Source organism: Salvelinus fontinalis, chromosome 23 (assembly GCF_029448725.1).
Source record: "Salvelinus fontinalis isolate EN_2023a chromosome 23, ASM2944872v1, whole genome shotgun sequence".
Classification (NCBI taxonomy): domain Eukaryota; kingdom Metazoa; phylum Chordata; class Actinopteri; order Salmoniformes; family Salmonidae; genus Salvelinus; species Salvelinus fontinalis.
The window spans coordinates 47,986,617-47,993,477 of NC_074687.1; positions in this window are offsets into that span (position 1 = coordinate 47,986,617).

Here is a 6,861-nt window from a genome sequence, read left to right on the forward strand (position 1 = left end):
CAGGGTAGCTCACTGCCAAAGCAAAGGGTCAATATATAAAATGACTTACAAGCAGTGAACGCGGTAAGGTATATCAATCCTCCAAAACAGCAGAACCATATGCCAGACAACTACGGCAGAAAGATCCATTTAGATATGAACACGTAGACAAGCTGAAGTCATCGTACCATTACAAGACTTTATACTGTGTGTGAATATTAACCATGTGTAGCATGAGCTATACAATGTACATTGCCTTCAGAAAGTATTCATACCCCTTGACTTATTCCACATTTTGCTGTGTTAGGGCCTGAATTCAAAATCTACACACAATACCCCGTAATGACAAAGTGAAAATATGTTTTTAGAAATTTTAGCAAATGTATTGAAAATGAAATACAGAACTATATAATTTACATTAGTATTCACACCCCTGAGTGAAAATACTTTGTAGAAGCACCTTTGGCAGCGATTACAGCTGTGAGTTTTTCCTGGTTAAGTCTCTAAATGCTTTCCATACCTGGTTTGTGCAACATTTGCTCATTATTATTTTAAGAATTCTTCAAGCTCTATAAAATTGGTTGCTGATCATTGCTAGACAACCATTTTCAGGTCTTGCCATTGATTTTCAAGCAGATTTAAGTCAAAACTGTAACTAGGCCACTCAGGAACATTCACTGTGTTCTTGGTAAGCAACAAAGTGTAGATTTGGTCTTGTGTTTTAGGTTATTGTCCTACTGAAAGGTGAATTCATCATGTCTGGTGGAAAGCAGACTGAACCAAGTTTTCCTCTAGGATTTTGCCTGTGCTTAGCTCCATTCCGTTTCTTTTTTATCCTGAAAAACTCCCCAGTCCTTAACGATTACAAGCATAACAATAACATGATGGACCCACCACTATGCTTGAAAATATGGAGAGAGGTACTCAGACATGTTGTATTGGATTTACCCCAAACATAAAACTTCTTATTCAGGACAATAACTGCGTTGCCATCATTTTTGCAGTATTATTTTAGTGCCTTGTTGCAAACAGGATATATGTTTTGGAATATTTGCATTATGTACAGGCTTCCTTCTTTCCCCCTGTCAATTAGGTTAGTATTGGAGAGTAACTACAATGTTGTTGATCCATCCTCAGTTTTTTCCTAACACAGCCATTAACTTCTCTAGGATATGTGGGACGCTAACGTCCCACTTGGCCAAAATCCAGAAAAAATGTAGCGCGACAAATTCAAATTTAATACTATAAAAATCAATCTTTCATGAAATCACACATGAAAGACACCAAATTAAAGCTACACATGTTGTGAATCCAGCCAACATGTCTGATTTCAAAATGGATTTACGGGGAAAGCACATCAAACAATTATGTTAGCTCAGGACATATCCACAGAAAAACACAGCCATTTTCCCAGCAAAATATATTAGTAACAAAAGGCAGAAATAGAGATAAAATGAATCACTAACCTTTGAACATCTTCATCAGATGACACGCATATGACATCATGTTACACAATACATTTATGTTTTGTTCGATAATGTGCATATTTATATCCACAAATCTCGGTTTACATTGGCGCCATGTTCAGAAATGCCCCCAAAACATCCGGAGAAATTACAGAGAGCCACGTCAAATAACAGAAATACTCATTATAAACTTTGATGAAAGATACATGTTTTACATATAATTAAAGATACACTTGTTCTTAATGCAACGGCTGTGTCAGATTTAAAAAAAACTTTACTTAAAAAGCACACCATGCAATAATCTGAGAAGGCGCTCAGATTTAACAACATTTCTCCGCCATGTTGGAGTCAACAGAAATACGAAATTACATCATAAATATTCCCTTACCTTTGATTATCTTCATCAGAATGCAGTGCCAGGAATCCCAGTTCCACAATAAATCGTTTTTTTGTTCGATAATGTCCATTACTTATGTCCAATTAGTAAATTTTGCTAGCATGTGTAGTACACGTGTCTAAACGCTCGCGCAGATGCCGGCAAATGTCGGACAAAAACTTTTATAACAAAAAAACGCCATTTGGGTTGCGCATTATGTTCAGAAAACCAAAGCCTCATTCAGTTCGACAAATTCCAAAAAGTATCCGTAATGGTCGTAGAAACATGTCAAATGTTTTTTATAATCAATCCTCAGGTTGTTTTTAACAAAAATAATCGATAATATTTTGACCGTGACCTATTCAATAAGAGAGAAAAATAAATTGGAGAGCTACCTCTCTCGCACGCAGGAATTAATCAGAGGACACCAGACTAGTTTTGAAAAATCTCGCTCATTTTTCAAAATAAAGCCTGAAACTATGTCTAAAGCCTGGTCACAGCCTGAGGAAGCCATTGGGAAAGGAATCTGGTTGACACCCCTTAAGAAAGACAGGCCAGGAAACACAGATAAAAAAAAAATCACTTCCGGGTTAGATTTTCTCAGGTTTTCGCCTGCCGAATCAGTTTTGTTATACTCACAGACAATATTTTGACAGTTTTGGAAACTTGAGTGTTTTCTATCCTAATCTGTTAATTATATGCATATTCTGCGATCTGGACCTGAGAAATAGTCCGTTTACCTTGGGAACGTTATTTAAAAAAAAAAAAAAAAACCCTAGCGTCAAGAGGTTAACATCGACCACTCTCAGAATTCTCACTTCATGTTTGGATTTTTTCTCAGGTTTTTGCCTGCCATATGAGTTCTGTTATACTCACAGACATCATTCAAACAGAAACTTCAGAGTGTTTTCTATCCAATACTACTAATAATATGCATATATTAGCATCTGGTACTGAGTAGGAGGCAGTTTACTCTGGGTACGCTTTTCATCCAAACGTGAAAATGCTGCCCCCTATCCATAAGAAGTTTAACATCTGCTAACCATGTGTGTGACCAATAACATTTGATTTGATTTGACATATGTATATATATTCTTAATCCATGACTTACTTATATTTCCGTGTATTCTGGGTATGTGTTATGAAACTGTTAGATATTACTTGTTCAATATTACTGCACTGTCGGAGCTAGAAGCACAAGCATTTCACTACACCAGCAATAACATCTGATAAACATATGTATTTGACCAATAACATTTGATTTGTATTCACACCCCTTTCTTAGTACTTTGTAGAATCACCTTTGGGAGAAATTACAGCTGTGAGTCTTTCTTGGTAAATTTATAGGAGCTTTTCACACCAGGATTGAAAGTAAGCATTTCACGGTAAGGTTGTATTCGGCATATGTGATAAATAACATTTGATTTGATTTGATTGTGCAACATTTGCACCTTATTCTTTTCTAAATTTTTCAAGCTCTGTCAAATTTCTTGTTGATAATTGCTATGTCTTACCATAGATTTCCAGGTATATTTAAGTCAACACTGTAACTCGGCCACTCAGAAAAATTCACTTTCCTCTTGGTAAGCAACTCTAGTTCAGATTTGGCCTTGCATTTTAGGTTATTTTACTGCTGAAAGGTGAATTCATCTCCCAGTGCCTGGTGGAATGCAGACTGAACAGGGTTTTCTTCTACGATTTTGCCTGTGCTTAGCAATATTCCATTTAATTCTAATTTTTTTGATCTCCCAAAACCTAAACAATTACAAGCATACTCATAACATGATGCAGCTGTCAGGACCCGGTTACGAACTCGGGTCTCCGGTGTGAGAAACAGTCACTTATCAAACTGAGCTACTAATAGTCGGCAGAACCCAGAATATGAGGCAGACACAGCAGTACTTGAGACGGTGTTTTAACAAAGTAAAAAGGAAAGTACTTCAGACAAAAATATAAATCCACAATGTCAAAAGTAATTCCAAGAGAAAAAAGGTAATCCTCCAAGACAAAAGGTAAATCCACAAGGTGGTAGATACCGCAGGGAAAAAAAACTCAAAAGAATAATCAAAAATAAATAAACAAGAACAAAAACAGAGTACCTCAAGCGAATCCAACAGGAGTAACAATGTTCACAGCATCGCTGGGGCTGGGTGCTAACATAAAAACACAGAGCAAAGAACTGAGGAAAACTAAGGGTTTAAATACATTCAAGGGAAACGAGGCACAGGTGCAAATAATAACTGGAAACAAGGGAAAACAAAAGGTGTCAAAAAAGCACAATGGGGGCATCTAGTGGCCAAAACCGGAAACAATACTGGCCAAATCCTGACAGCAGCCACCACTGTAGTTGAAAATATGGAGAGTGGTACTCAGTAATGCATTGTATTGGATTTTCCACAAACTTAAAATATTGTGTTCAGGACAAAAAAGTGAATTGCTTGCATACAAGTTGTGTCGTATTACTTTTTAAAATGTAAATGGCGTGTTATATATATACCAGTCAAAAGTTTGGACGCACCTATTCATTCAAGGGTTTATCTTTATTTATACTATTTTCTACATTGTAGAATAATAGTGAAGACATCCAAACTATTAAATAACACATATAGAATCATGTTGTAACCAAAAAAGTGTTAAACAAATCAAAATATTTTCTATATTGCATATTCTTCAAAGTAGCCACCCTTTGCCATGATGACAACTTTGCACATTCCTGGCATTCTCTCAACCAGCTTCATGAGGTAGTCACCTGGAATGCATTTCAGTTAACAGGTGTGCCTTGTTAAAAGCTAAGTTGTGGAATTTATTTCCTTCTTAATGCTTTTAAGCCAATCAGTTGTGTTGTCACAAGGTAGGGGTGGTATACAGAAGATTTGGTAACAGACCAAGTCCATATTATGCCAAGAACAGCTCAAATAAGCAAAGAGAAATGACAGTCCATCATTACTTTAAGACATGAAGGTCTGTCAATACGGAAACATTTCAATACATTTGGAAGTTTCTTCAAGTGCAGTCGTAAAAACCATCAAGCGTTACGATGAAACTGAAGCTCTCATGAGGAACGCCACAGGAAAGGAAGACCCAGAGTTACCTAAGCTGCAGAGAATAAGTTCATTACAGTTACCAGCCTCAGAAAGTGCAGCTGAAATAAATGCTTCACAGAGTTCAAGTAACAGACACATCTCAACATCAACTGTTCAGAGGAGACTGCTTCATGGTCGAAATGCTGCAAAGAAACCACTACAGAAGGACGCCAATAATAATAGGAGACTTGATGGGGCAAAGTAACACCAGAAATGAACATTAGACCTGTGGAAATCTTTCCTTTGGTCTGATGAGTCCAAATTTTAGATTTTTGGTTCCGACTGACGTGTCTTTGTGAGACGCAGAGTAGATGAACGGATGATCTCCTCGTGTTGTTCCCACAGTGAAGCATGGAGGAGGAGGTGTAATGGTGTAAAGGGGTGCTTTGCTGGTGACACTATCAGTGATTTATTTAGAATTCATGGCACACTTAACCAGCATGGCTACAACAGCATTCTGCAGTGATACACCATCCCATCTGGTTTGCAGCTAGTGGGACGATCATTTGTTTTTCAACAGGACAATAACCCAACACACCTCCAGCCTGTGAAGGGCTATTTGACCAAGAAGGAGAGTGATGGAGTGCTGCACCAGATGACCTGGCCTCTTCAATCATCCGACCTCAACCCAATTGAGATGGTTTTGGATGAGTTTGACCGCAGAGTGAAGGAAAAGCAGCCAACAAGTGCTCAGCATATGTGGGAACTCCTTCAAGACTGTTGGGAAAGCATTCAAGGTGAAGCTGGTTTAGAAAATGCCAAGAATGTGCAAAGCTGTCATCAAGGGAAAGGGTGGCTACTTTGAAGAATCTCAAATATAAAATATATTTTCATTTGTTTAACACTTTCTTGATTACTAACTGATTCCATGTGTTATTTCATAGTTTTGATGTCTTCACTATTATTCTGCAATGTAGAAAATAGTACAAATAAAGAAAAACCCTTGAGTAGGTGTGTCCAAACTTTTGACTGGTACTGTATATGTGAGAAACACAGGAATTGCATAAGAATCACGATTGTTTTGTATATTTTTTCTTATAAGAAGTAGGCCATGATCATATATGATTGACATAACATTTGTTTAAATAATTTCCATGTGTGTGATCACTCTTGGCTTCATGCTTTAATAGTAATGTTAAACTGATTCAAATTCACACTCTCACTGTACAGGGGCACTGTTTTACCATAAACATCTGGCCATAGTCAGTACTAATTGAATTACACTTGAGACTGCTATACAACAAATGCACACATCACATGAGACAGGGAGATGTTGCTGTCAATCTGGTTCTCCTACCAATCTCCATTTTAGATCTAACATTTGCGGAACTACTGTACTTGATCACTGTAAAAGTACAGTAAGAGTATGTGTGTATTATTGCTTCTTTGGGCTTGACAGGAAAGTCCTCATGAATTGCCTGTCATCTCTGAACGGTGTATCTCAAAAAGGAAACAGTGGTGGAAGTCAATTAAAGGTTTGCGGGTCTGTGTTCTTAGGTTTTCGGTTGTGGATTTGTATCATGGCTACAGTACATGGTTGAAAGCATATTTTGTTAGCCCAAAAAGTCATTTTCGTGTCCTCAAAGTAACTATTTACAAATGCAAATCAACGTGATCCATGTCATGTGACAATAACCTTGAATGTTGTTTATTTCCTAGTCTATAAATACCTATGCTTTACCCACCGTTGTTAATTTTATTATTGTATGGATGTAATTTGTGATTTATCATGACAGACGGGATATCAAGGCACCTATCAAGGAGAGTTGCTATCATACAGGAAATACAAGTGTTCTCTTCCTCCGAGCTGCTGTTTCACAGCATGGCCAGATAGTGGCGGTGTAAGTGTACCACAGAAAACTACACTAGAGCCACCTGTCCAGCAGAAGGAACATTTTAAGGAATTTCAACAGAAGTGGTTTGTTTGGATGACAATGGATGACTCTTTTTAAAGTCA